Consider the following 13022-nt stretch of genomic DNA (forward strand, 5'->3'; position numbering starts at 1 on the left):
TCAGCCTCTTGGACGCTTTTTAACGCCACATATCAATTTAGTGTTTATCTTGGTGAAGGTAAGACTCTCAACAGTGGTGTTAGTGCTGAAATGTCTTTGTGCTGTTATATCAGACAAAGGCAACATTGTCCTGAGCTGACCGGCAGCATGATCACCCTTAGCAGCATGTTCTGTCCTATGTTTGGGTCCTAATCAGAATAATGCACAGACCTTGTTAACATCTTGTTAATCTTCCTGAAGTTTTACCAGTAGCTAACTTAGTGGAGCCAGATGAGCTAGCAGTAGATGCACACTTCCTTTTGCGCAGTGAATCAGTTGGTGAGCGTAGTTCAGTAGACAGAAAATAGTTCCTATTAGGCTTGGGCGATATATGGTATTATAGTATGCCAGGGTATTTAGAAATCCTGAAGGCATGTTTTTTAATTCTGTTAAACTCATTGTGTGTAGTGCACAGCAGGCACCACAGAGCTCAGTCTCCGGTCTGTACTGGTTGAACAGGCAGCTCAGCTGAAAGACACAGCAACACCGAATCACACAACAAAAGTCTTGTCGTTGATGCCCTAAATAAAACTGCAGTTCTAAAAACACTGAGGTGAGGCTCAGTACATTTGTCAGAAGCGGGAGCTGTTTGTCGTTGCAGCTGTAGCAGGCTTACAGATCAAATCTGCGGTTGTAATTTGGAAAAAAAGTGGACTGGTGTGAACAAGCCTTTACTCTTCTTCCAAATGAACTGACCAAGCCCAGCGTCAGCAGACCAAAATAACCTGACCACGTCTACCACATGGAAATCAATTAGTGAGGGCAGCAGCATGCAGGCAGTCAGTAAATAAGAGCTCTCTAAATGCTGCTGTGGGAATCCCCACATGCTTTAAGAGTCTCAGAGGGTGTGAAAAAAAAAGAAGATTTTTTTTATTTTTAAATGGTCCTGATACTCGGTTTGGATGGTATCTTAGTGTTACAGTATACCAGGGTATTTAGAAATCCTAAAGGTATGTTTTTTAATACAGGTCCTCCTCTTTCTTTTAAACTTATTGTATGTAGTGCACAGCACACTCCACCAGAGTTCATTTTGCGGTCTCTACTGGTGGAACTGGCAGCTGAGCTGAAAGACACTGCAACACCTAGTGGTGGAAGGAGAAGTTACAAGACTGTAAACAGTTGGCAGACACTTATACCCTCCTAAACCATGGTATACCCTGGTGAAATTATAGAACGTTATGAAATATTACATACCGCCCAAGCCTAGTTCTTACATGCAGCTATTCGCAACAAGGTCTGTGGATTATCTCAAGTAACTGGGTCGTGTTTGCTGGAAAGAGTCATTGCTGTTAAGTTTTTTTAAATGTTTAATTTTTTTTGCTTTGAGCACGAGTAGTTCCATTATATTGGAGAGAAGGATGATATCTCTTAGACTCAGCAACTTACACCAACACAATCTAGACTGATAAATATCACTAGGTAAGAGGAAACATATGTATTTTAGATTTTGTTGTGGACTGTTCCTTTAATTTCTTGTCAGACAAAAGAAAAGCACAATATAATACAATGAAGTCCACACAACCTATTAGTACCAGGTTATTATTATTAGAGACAACTACAAAGTAGTAAATGGCTTAGGCTCTGGCTGGCCCCTGGGGCCAGCTGTCAGAGTGCGCCTCACCACTGCAGATGATTACAGCTTGCTATATGAACTGTGTCCTAATCCTGGTGGACAGCTGAAATTAAAGCCAGGTACGGCCCTCTGCCTTCCCAGCATTCCCTGTGATAAACCTCCTCCCCTGCTGAGAAGAATCAGTTGTTTGTGAGGACAAGCATCTCAAGAAGAGTCTGTAGCAATGAGCTCGTTCTTTTAGCAAATCCGGGAACGCTGATGAAACTGAAAGATAAAGACGGCATACTCTGATGAATTTGAATGTGATTTCAGCATTCTGCCAGCAGGAGTTCACAATCTGTGTTTGACACACTGGGCTCTGAGTAAAAACAGGCATTGTTTCCTGACTTTGCAGATATTGTTTGAGCCATGTAGACTCTGTCTGCTGCATAAACAATCTCTCTCATAATCAAACATATATCAGAAGTGGCTTTGCTTTAAACTACAGGCTATGATATAATGGACAATAGGACATAAAGAGAACCCTACAGAGAACCCCTCTATCGTGTAATGGTTCCACCCAGAACCCTCTCTGAGTGTTCTATTCAGAACCTTTTTACCTTCTAAGAGTGCCAATAAGAATCCCACTGGGGGATTCTACCAAGAACTCTTTCATATTCCAAGGGTTTAATCTAGAACCCATCCATGAGATTCTACTAAGAACTAGGGTTAGGCATCGAGTCTCGAGCGTCAATGGGAACCGGGACTAACATTCCAATTCTCCCGGAAACGTTCAGATTTTTAAATTTCGATTCCTAGTTTCGATGCCCAGTCTGCCGTCTGGAAGAAATAGCCGTCAAACATCAACTAAGAAGAAGCCGCCAGACACCAATTAAGAGGAAGCCGCCCAACACCAGCAAAGAAGAAGCTGCAGGAAGTGTGTGTGCATTGCAACCATGGACAGTGTGTGGTGGCACTCAAAAGTTTGGGTGAACTTCAGTAAAAAAAAATTACCGTTCTTCTCAAAAACTACATATCTTCAAAGGGTTTAATCTAGAACCCACCCAGGGGATTCTACTGAGAACCCTTTTATACTCCAAGGGTGATATCAAGAATCCATCCATGCGGTTTGACTCAAAACCCATTTATCTTCCAATGGTTTAATCTAGAACCCATCCAGGGGGTTCTGCAACAAACCCTTTTCTATTCTGATGTTTCATATAGAACCCACCAAGGGGGTTCTATAAATAATAATGTACAACATTACTTATAAATCTCGCCCTCACTTCCTATGGCTTTAGACCTTAAAGGAACTCTTAGTCTTAAAAAGAACCCTTTCTTTTAAAAAAGGGTTCTTCAAAAGCAAATGGTTCTGAGTAGAACCTCAGCCCTTCAGTATAAACCCTTTTTGGAACCTTTATTTTCAAGAATGTTCAGACCTGAAAAAAAGTATTTAAGCAAGATAACACAGAATTTGGTTCATTTTTAAAAATGTATTTCTTTATTTATGGGCCTATAGCTTTTGTCAATAGGTTGAACTAATATATATATATAAAAAAAGAAACTGCTCAAATGTTCAAGAAATGTCTAAAGTTTAACATGAAATGTGTCCACAACCTGGATTCAGGAGGTAGTTGTGTATTCTGAACTGAATATACAAAGGTAAGGATAGTTTTGGGGTTTTTTTGACAATTGCCCCACCCTCTGAGATCTGAATCAAACCCAGCAGCTGTTGTTACCTTGGGTGGAGAGGTAGAGAGGAGCGAGCATTTAAAAGCAGTTATTAAAGAAAACCTAGAAGAGCAGCCAACACATCTGAACAGCAATCTATAATTTAAGGATGTGTTAAGACTGGGTGTGTCCTTATTAAGGAATTATGTGGTAGAATTTCAGATAATTAAAGGCTGTTTGCTATCTCTGTAAGTAGGGTTGATAAAAGCCAACTGCGGTAGTTTCATTTATAAAACTTGCGTCATATAAATAATGTTGAAGGCTACTAAACTTTATTAACTATTGTGGTTTATATTTTAGCTTTTGATAACTGTCTCATAAAATGATCTTATCTTGAGACTCGCCAGAGTATCCCTTATAGGTTTAGCTGCTTCATCAAAGAAACCAACCAAGAGCACGTTCATTAAAGGGTAAAAGATGACAACTTGTTAATTTTTTTGGTTGTTGTATGCAGGGATGTTTCTAGGATTTGAGGGAATGGAGGGCTTAGCCTGCACCTCAGCGGAGAGTCAGGGGGAACATTTCCCAGATTTTTTTTTTTTTTTTTTACGCACAAGTTCTATTTTAAGGCTCTGTTTATGCACTCCATATGCACCTAATTTATTCTTAAAGACTTTTTTTTTAACCTTTTCTGATTAATTATAAATTGTAATGAGAAAATTAGTTGAGGGCTAATTTTTGGTAATTAGTATTGAGTACAGAATACTTTAAAATGCTATCATTTAAAATCTATTGACGAGGGAAAAATACTTGACTGTATGTATGTACAGGTGAAATGTTGGCAAAGTATTGCCTATCTTAAAAAGTACATAAAAAGTACAAGTATGAAAAGAATAACAGGTTATTAGATCGGGGTCTCTTTTTATTGTTATTAGGCTTATTCTTATCTGTAAAGAACATATATAGCCTAGGCCTATATATTTAGATTCAGGGCTTTTTCTAAACCATTCTGGGCTGAAGCCTCAGACGCCCAGACCTAACAACGCCACTGGTTTTACAGTGTACCCCAGGTATGATGTTTTTCTGCTCTGTTTCTAGGATTTTAGAACATTTCTCAGATTTCAGATTTGTAGGAATCTAGGACGTTTCTAGGATTTTTGGACGTTAGGATTTCAGGGCATTTCCCAGGATTATAGGACGTTTCTGGGATTTTAAGACATTTCTCAGATTTAAGGATGTTTTGAGGATTTTATTATGTTTCCGGGATTTTAGGTTGTTTTAAGATTTTAGGACATTTCTAAGATGCCAGGATGTTTCGAGGATTTCAGGATGTTTCGAGGATTTTAGGTAGTTTTAGGACTTCAGGGCATTTCCAGGATTTTAGGGCATTTCTATAATATTGTCACGACGTAGGAATCCAGGACATATTTAGGATTTTAGGACTTTTCTAAAATCTTAGGACATTAGGAGCTCATCAAGGACCTCTGTTGCTGACCCACTGGCACTTATGATCAACAAGCTCTATTGCTGTTTTATGCACTCTGGCACCTTATGCATGCTAAAAGGACAAAACAGTTCCCAGCGAATCACTTTATTTAATATTGCAAATTAGAAAATGGCTGGGGGGCCACCCTGCATCATATTCGGGGCCAGATTTAGTTGAGAATGGCTGAACAAGAATAGACCTTTACAGTAAGTTCATAGCACATCTTTAAGTTATCCTGCTTTAATGGGAAACTGCATGTGAAACTGGTAGCATTAATTATTTTAGAAATATAAATAGTAAATTGATAGTTCACTCACTCCTGTTGTGTTTTTTTCACCTAGTTACCTTATTGTTGGTTTAATTGCTGTCACCTCTGGATTGCTTTTACTCTTTCTATAGTTTTTTCCTGCTTTCTGTCGCTTATGCGCCAGTTTTGAAGTTTCCTGAAGTCCTGTGATAACGCGCGTGAGTGGTAGCGTAGCTTTGCCTTGGCTCGTGCAGTCGGTGCGGCAGTGAGCGGGTTAAAGCTGACGGTGAGACCGTCCTATCAGTGCTGCACGGTGCAGTCCCAGCCCACCGCGTCTTGCCTCCTCCTGCCTCCGTCACCCCGAGAGAGAGCAGGGAGCCGGGCTGCCGCGAGTGTGTGCGCTGGTGTGTGTGGCTATTTGTCATTCTGGCAGGACACATTCCCATGAGACACAGCCCGCTCTTCCTGAGACTTGCTGTCGTCTTTTCGGGGTGTACTGTTAGTTTTCCGGCGCTGGCGGATATTTGGGGCTGAAACCGGAGGATTCTTTATTTGTGTCTGTGAGCGCCGCGTGCTGCTGATCCAGCCGGCGGTAACGAGCGCGGAGCACCGGGAGACACAGAACACGGTAGGACACTCCGGATACTGCCTGCTCGTCATTCTCTGTCTGCTGCAATGTCCCTGCTTTGTCGACAGACTTCTGGGATATTTTTGGACGGATAAGTCAGTGAGTTTCAGTCGCAGTGTGTGCGTTCAGAGGTGGTGAGAACGGTTGGATTTGGGACTTGAGTGCAGTTTGGGTCCACGCGTCTCCGCCGTGGAGCGTCTCTGTGTCTGTCCAAGTGCTTGGCTGCATGAGAGAGATGTCAAAATGACTTAATCTCTTTTCCCTTATCTGATGTCACCACACTGAAAAGATGCTTTTACTATTGTTTCACATATTAATTGCAACGCAGCAAACGGAACGTTTCCACAACACTGGCTAACGTTGCAAGTTGCAATAATGTTTTAGAGAAAACATTTAAATCTAATGTTCAAAAAACGTTTCAAAGATATTTTTCTTTTCAAATAATGTTCCTGCAAGGTTAAGTGCTGATTAGGATGTAACGTTATAACTGCATCATTCTGAGGATGTTTTGGTGATGTTGAGAGGTGACAGATCATACAATGGTCTTTTATAAAACGTTCCCACGATGTTACATGAGAACAAAGGAAGAACGTTTTCAAAGCAAGATTCAGAACATGTTATTGAGATAAGAGATTACAGACCCTTTTTATGAGAAACAAAAAAAAAAAGTTGTTTGATGTTTATAGAAAATGTTACCTTAACTTTAAGATGAACGTTTTGGGAACTAAAAGAAAACTTGCCAGTGAAAACATCTCTAAAACAATGCATTGATTGCATTGCACCATTCTCAGAACCAAAAAATGCTCGCTGGGATGTGTCATCTGAAGGCAACCAGCCATCAAGGGAAGTTTGCCCAAAATATTTAGATATGAGATTATTAATATGAGCTTGTTTGAGTGGTACTATAGCCCAGCCCCAACTTACTTCAACTTGACAGAGATATTATGATGTATATGTTTACTACCATACGACCTCTATCAGTCATTATAAAGTAGACAAACTAAATTAAAGTAAGTTTACTACACTGTGAACTCAACAACTTGATTTCACTTTTGAAATATCTCAGAAGCCAATTGCCTTAAAAAAAAGCAAGAAAATACAACTATTAGTCTTAAACTATGTTTACTTAATATCTAATTCTCAGTTTATTTAAGATTTAGTTGTATTAACTGAATTTTGTGAAGTTGTTGCAACTTAGAAATGACAAGTGATATTAACTTCATCTCCCTAAGTGTTTTTAAGCAATTTAGCAATTTTATGAGCAATTTCTGTTGGTTGCAAACTAGTCTGTCATAATTGTATGTTTTTAACCCTTAAAAAACACAAATAACAACATCAGTTTTCTTGTGCTGCGTTCAGTCACCTTTCACAAGCATTTAAACTTCTGAAACTGGAGAGAAAATTTATTTGATTTTTTTCAAAAACATGGGGTAAAAACATAATGAGCAACTTGGCAAGAAATGTGTCATAAAATGTTCAGAAAACTGCATTTATAATTCTTATAATTAGATACTAGATTTTTTTTAGGAATTTTAAAGGTAATTTTCATCTTTTTTTCCCTAAAATTTTTAAGCTATTTTCAGATAAGTTTCTGTTAATTTTCATTAACTGTAGTGATAGTCCAAAACACATCATATACTTCTTGATAAGGAGGCCCATAAGTACATTTTCAGCATCTCGTACACATACATGTTATTTTAACATGCTGAAAAAAGACACTGAAAAAAGACAATTGTCAAGTAACTTAAAATAATTACTTCAATCTGTAACACATAAATGAATTAAGTTTTCTCAACTCGATTTTCAAGCAATTGTATTAATTGAACTCGATAACTTGATTAGAAAGAACTTAATTCATTCATGTGTTGATGATTGACGCAATTATTTAATTATTTTATTATTTCCTTTTTATCCGTAGAAGAAATAAATTTCCCCAAATGTAGCTTTCCTAATTCAGCTGTCAGCCCGATGATTGTGTTGGAAACTGGGCCTGATGGAATGATAAAACAGCAGGTCAACCAGCGGTTCACCTCATTTACCATGAGACTGGCTGCTGTAGCCTTGAGCCGGCCGCTTCAGATTGTTTAACAGCCTAGCTGTGAAAAAACAGCCAGAGGGGGTCAGATCTGTCAGAGAGATTGTGTCCTGAAGCCATGTCTAGCACGAGAAAACCTCTGCCTGTTGTTGTTGATGTTATTATTATTATTATTATTATTATAAGATATGTGGTTATTAAGCGCCTCTTGACTGATGCCTGGTAATGACTGCCTATTAGCTTTAATTAAAGGGATGCAGGATGCCTCGCCTTGTTCTGCGAAGCCGCCTGTCGCCCAAGGTCTCTCCATCTCTCACACCCCATAATCATAAGGTTCACATGAAAGGAGGCAGAAGAAGCGCTTCGTCATCACCTGCGTTATTCCAAACCGCTTGCCCTAGGAATGGTTGCATTTGTTGGTTTTTGGTCGAGTTTCAGTTATTTAAAGGTTAAATGCACCAAATAATTGGTCTAACCAAGGACCTGTGAGGTTCCAGTGGAGCTGTCCTCACTGACACATGGAATCCCTTAGAGCTGCAGCTTTTCTGCTGAAAACGAGAAGGAAATGACACTTCATCACATTTGGAGGTCTAGACAGAGTTTGACCTGTTGAATGATGTGGGAGTGATTGTTTGGGATTCAAGGTCACTTGATTCATGCTTCCTTTTAGTCAAAGTTCAAAGCCAATCAGAGCAACTGTATGTTTAGTCAACCAAAGGAACTTTATACTGAGGGCTGGGCAATACAAAGATTGATTATGTCGATATCATTATATCTCCATTATTTTGATTTCTTAGATTTTAGGACGGCTCTAGGATTTTAGGACATTTCCTGAATTTAAAGATATTGCTTGGTTTTTAGGATTTTTCTCGGGAATTTAGGTCGTTTCTAGGATTTTAGGACATTTTTAGGATTTGAGGACATTTCCAGAATTTTAGGATGTTTCTCAAATTTTAGGATATTTCCAGGATTTTATGTAATTTCTCGGATTTTAGGATATTTATTGAATTTAGGACTTTTCTAGGATTTTGTACGTTTCTAAGATTTTAAAATATTTCAAGGATTTTAGGATGTTTTGTGAATTTTAGGACTTTACTAGGATTTTGGACTCTTCTAGGATTTTAGGACATTTCTTAGATTATAGTTTATTTCTATTTTGAAGGACCCAGCTCATCTCATGAAGAAGAGAGGGAAAAACAAACACCAAAGCGAGTCTCATGCCGGATGAGAAAAAAACAGGACAATTTATATTCGCTTATATTGTACTTGGAAGAAGCCTTGATGCATCAAGTATACTCGTATATGTTCCCTCCCCTAGTTCTGTGTCTGACTTTTCATACCCAAAATATGTCCAAATAACAGAAGGAGCCCCTCCTTCGGGTACAAGCTCCTCCTCATTTTGAGTAGGCCTGTTGGTGTCAGTGTTTTGTGCTGAATTCCCACGTTCAACATAGACACCCCCTTGGCCATGTGGATGGACCCAAAGTGTTATCAGATGACGAAAACAAAATAAAAAATATAGCATAATATGAAACGATGGACGCTTTTTATCGTCACATAATATATTTCATCATATCGCCTCATATTGTTGCCTTTTTCATGTTTTTTAAGACTGCATTATAGTGAAGTGATGTCATTTTCTTTTCTCTCAACTGTTCTTGCTGTTCTACTCTTTGCCTTTACAAGTGATGCACGATAATATTGGTATGTTATCCGTACCAGCCGATATCGGCTCTGAAATGAAACATCAGCATCACCTAACATACTGACTTCTGCCAATATCACAAACTGATTTTTTTCTATGACATGTATAAAACATCAACCCTAAGTTGAAGTATTTTTTTTATTTTGCACAATGAATGAATATTACATACACTGAAAAGTATTGGATTTCATATCTCCATCTGCTGGTGAGCCATCACAATAAGAGTTTAATATGATAATAATTCCACTGTAGAATAGACTATAGACTTGATGATCACTAAAATTAGATGGAAATGAAATGGGATGTGGCAGTATTGAATACTGGCCAAATTGGTTGTTTTTATATTGGCAGAAAATATCCAGTATCGTGTGTCCCTAGCTTTTACCCACTTAGTCATTATACTGTCATGACTAATGATTATTTGTCAAATATTTACAAGTTCCTTTTTCAAAGTTTTGGAAATCTAATGTTCATTTTTAAAGGTCGAATGAGGATTTCAACTGATATTTTTTGACTGATGTCAATGTTAAGCTAGCATTTTTATTTAAGTAAGGACTTCTATTAGCTAATATTTAAGTTTTGAGTTAACATTGAACATGTTATACAAAAACACTTAACCGTACCAATATAACACTAAAAATATAACATAACATTCATGTCAAGCTAGCATTTTTTTGTTAATAAAGTAGTTCCAACTCTGACATTATTGAGTAAATCCTTTGAGTTTTTATAGTGAATAGTGTATAGTTAACTTGGAAAAGTTTCAATAAGTTCAACCAACTTAATTTTAATCCAAAAGTTGCAGTGACATTTAGTGGTCAGATTGTTGCATCATTGTTCTACTTTTTACAATCAGTTTATTACAAAACATTTGTTCAACTTTTTTAACAGTGAGCAGTATGATACCATCGTCGGTATTGCGATATTTTTTTGTGGTAACATTGTATTGTTACACGGACGCCAATAATCTTTTTTAAAAATTATTAAATTAATGATTAATAATGCTAATACAAAGTAAACTTGAATAAAAAAAATCAATTGCTTTTGCAGCAAACAAATCAATTAAATTGAAATAAATAAATAAAGTGAGATGAATAGACTGAAAAAGTTATGTTAGATAATACAGATTTTATAAATATATTTCACATTTTATACATGGGAGACATAATTTGCAGTTGAAAAAAAGGTAATAAATCGCACTGTATTTTATTGCAATAATGTAAGCATAATAAGTATATGGCAACACATTTGAAATTGCAATTAAACAGTATAGTGATAATATTGTATTTTGGGTCCTCTGGTGATGAGGGTGAAAAATGAGGTTGAATTTTTGTATCATTCGTTTTTGCTGTAGTGGATTTAAAATGCAAATAAAAAATATCCTCAGCTTTCATTCCCAAAAGTTCCCTTCCTAAAAGTTTTTCTCAAAGTTACTTCCTACCTAATTAAAGTGCATATTAATTCATTATAGACGAATCAGAGGATGAGGTCCAGTAATGAGAAAACAAGGAGGAAATCCTAATCCCGCTCCTTAATACCGTTCTTGGTTGTGAGCATTACCTTCTTCTTCTCTGTTCCACTTCGTTCCTCCCGGGCTGCTCTGCTAATGTCCTTTCATTCACGTACTGTGGCGTCTCTTTGATCAAAAACAGCAGCTACATTTCCCTCTGAAACAGATGGAACTGCGGGAGCATTTTTTGTGTCTCACTTCCTCTGCTTCACGGTGCAGCTTGGTCCAGCTGTCAGCTTTTATTTTGAAGGGAGACACAAGACCCTGCTTGTGTCCGCACAGTCTGCCCTAGATGTCTCACCTGCCTGTCAGCGCTTTGGGCATACACTCTGAAGTACACACACACGCACAAACACACACTGAGAGCTGAGAGCAAACTCCTGCAGACACAAACAGCAGAGAGCACACTCATATTTATACTTTAATGTCACTAAACTTTATTCTCTATTTGCTTCCATTCTTTTTCACGCTTGATCTTAAAGCCTAAAGCTCTTGACAGCTGTCAGAGGCAGACTGATGACTTCATCTGGGTTTCCCTCACTCCTCTGCTATTCTGAGCTCTTCAGGCTCCACAGTTATTCTTCCTCTCAGTCCCCGTCCTCCCAGCCACCCCTGACCTGCTGGGGGCTGTCATGCTCATGTTTCACCGCTCACTCATGTTGAGGTGTCACAGAGCGCATTGGTCACATACGCTGCGCGTCTCTCGCTCAGTGTCCGCTGGGAAAAACGGGCTGGTGTGATGGATCGCTTGGCGCTCGAATGCAAGCACATTCATTTTGTGGGGAAATATTTTTCTGGGGTCATGGTTTGGGTGAAGCGAGAACCTGTGTTTTTTGAAAGGGTAGAGTAAATGAATAAGTGAAAGTAAAAGTCAAGGTGAGACGTTTCGAAAAACAATGCAAGGTCTTTAAAAATCGAGTTAATAATGCATTTCTAGCAGTTTTACTTCATCTTTAAATGGCCTTAGTGACAGTGCAAAGTATTCATTTGTCCCAGGACACAGGTGCATTATTACAGCGGGGATTCTCAACTTGATTTGTTTGGGGGCCACTTTTGCAAAATGAGGCCAGGGGCCAGTCACGGCAGCCTCATGTGATTTTAGGACATTCTAGGATTTAAGGACATTTCAATTATTTTTCCAGAAGGTTTTTACGATTTTAGGAATTTTTTAGAATTTTAGGACGTTTAAGACATTTCAAGAGTTTTAGGATGTTCAAGGGGTTTTAGGACAATGTAGGATTTTAGGATATTTCTCAGATTTTGGGACTTTTCCAGGATTGTAGGTTAATTCCAGGCTTTTGTAACATTTCAAGGATTTTAGGACTTTTCCAGGATTTTTTAATATATCAAGAATTTTAGGACAATTCTAGGATTTTAGGTAATTTCTCAGATTTCAAGACATTTTCTGGATTTTAGGATGTTCCTAGGATTTTAGGACATTTGGGACCTCTGTCAGGGGGTGTTGGGGATCCTCTACTGGCATTTTTTTTTGGTAATCGAGCTCTATTTTGATGCTGTTTTATGCGCTCTGGCACCTTATGTATACTAAAATTACAAAAACAATTCCCATTGTGAATCATTTTATTTTTATTGTTAATTAGCAAATGGTCGGGGTTCCACCTGGCACCCTACTGGGGGCCAGATGTGGCCCGTGGGCCCTGATTTCACTGCTCTACAGTAATCAGTTAAGGTCTGCATCATCTCAAACATTTTCCACGTCATCAGCCTGCAGATGAGGGCTTATCTCCTGAGGCCATCACAGATAGCAGAGTCTCAGCTCTGTCCTCGTGCATCCAGACGGAGCTCTTCACAATACGTGCTGACGCACACTCACATATGAGGAGGAATAGAAATGCAGCGAGTATTTTTACATTTTGTCAGACCCCAGTTAGTGAAGCTGTGATCAGAATGTGAAATCTTTCCTGTGAGATTGTAATCATTTATCAAAACTGTGAAGCAACACAGTGTGCTGTGATTGTTCCATGTCTTCAGTGTGGAGATTGGAGTGAACCCTGACATACAGAGAGAATCCAGACCCCGACACTTTTTCCATGTTGTTAGGTTGTAGATTTATTTTAAAGTGATGAAATTCTTATTTTCTCCCCATTAATCTCAATAATAATGACAAAGTGAAAACATACTGAGAGTT

At 38.4% G+C, this 13022-nt stretch overlaps 1 protein-coding gene across 1 annotated transcript in view; it reads left to right on the forward strand.

Annotated features, from left to right (window-relative positions):
• The first annotated feature begins 5330 nt into the window (after positions 1–5330).
• disp1 (dispatched homolog 1 (Drosophila)) overlaps positions 5331–13022 on the forward strand; it is a 59042-nt gene continuing 51350 nt past the window's right edge. The window contains 1 exon segment of the mRNA XM_042503354.2: positions 5331–5623. The gene's annotated coding sequence lies outside the window, so the exon portion shown is untranslated.

This window comes from Plectropomus leopardus, chromosome 16, assembly GCF_026936395.1.
Source record: "Plectropomus leopardus strain MGB_pleo_1.0 chromosome 16, ASM2693639v1, whole genome shotgun sequence".
NCBI classification, from domain to species: Eukaryota; Metazoa; Chordata; class Actinopteri; order Perciformes; family Serranidae; genus Plectropomus; species Plectropomus leopardus.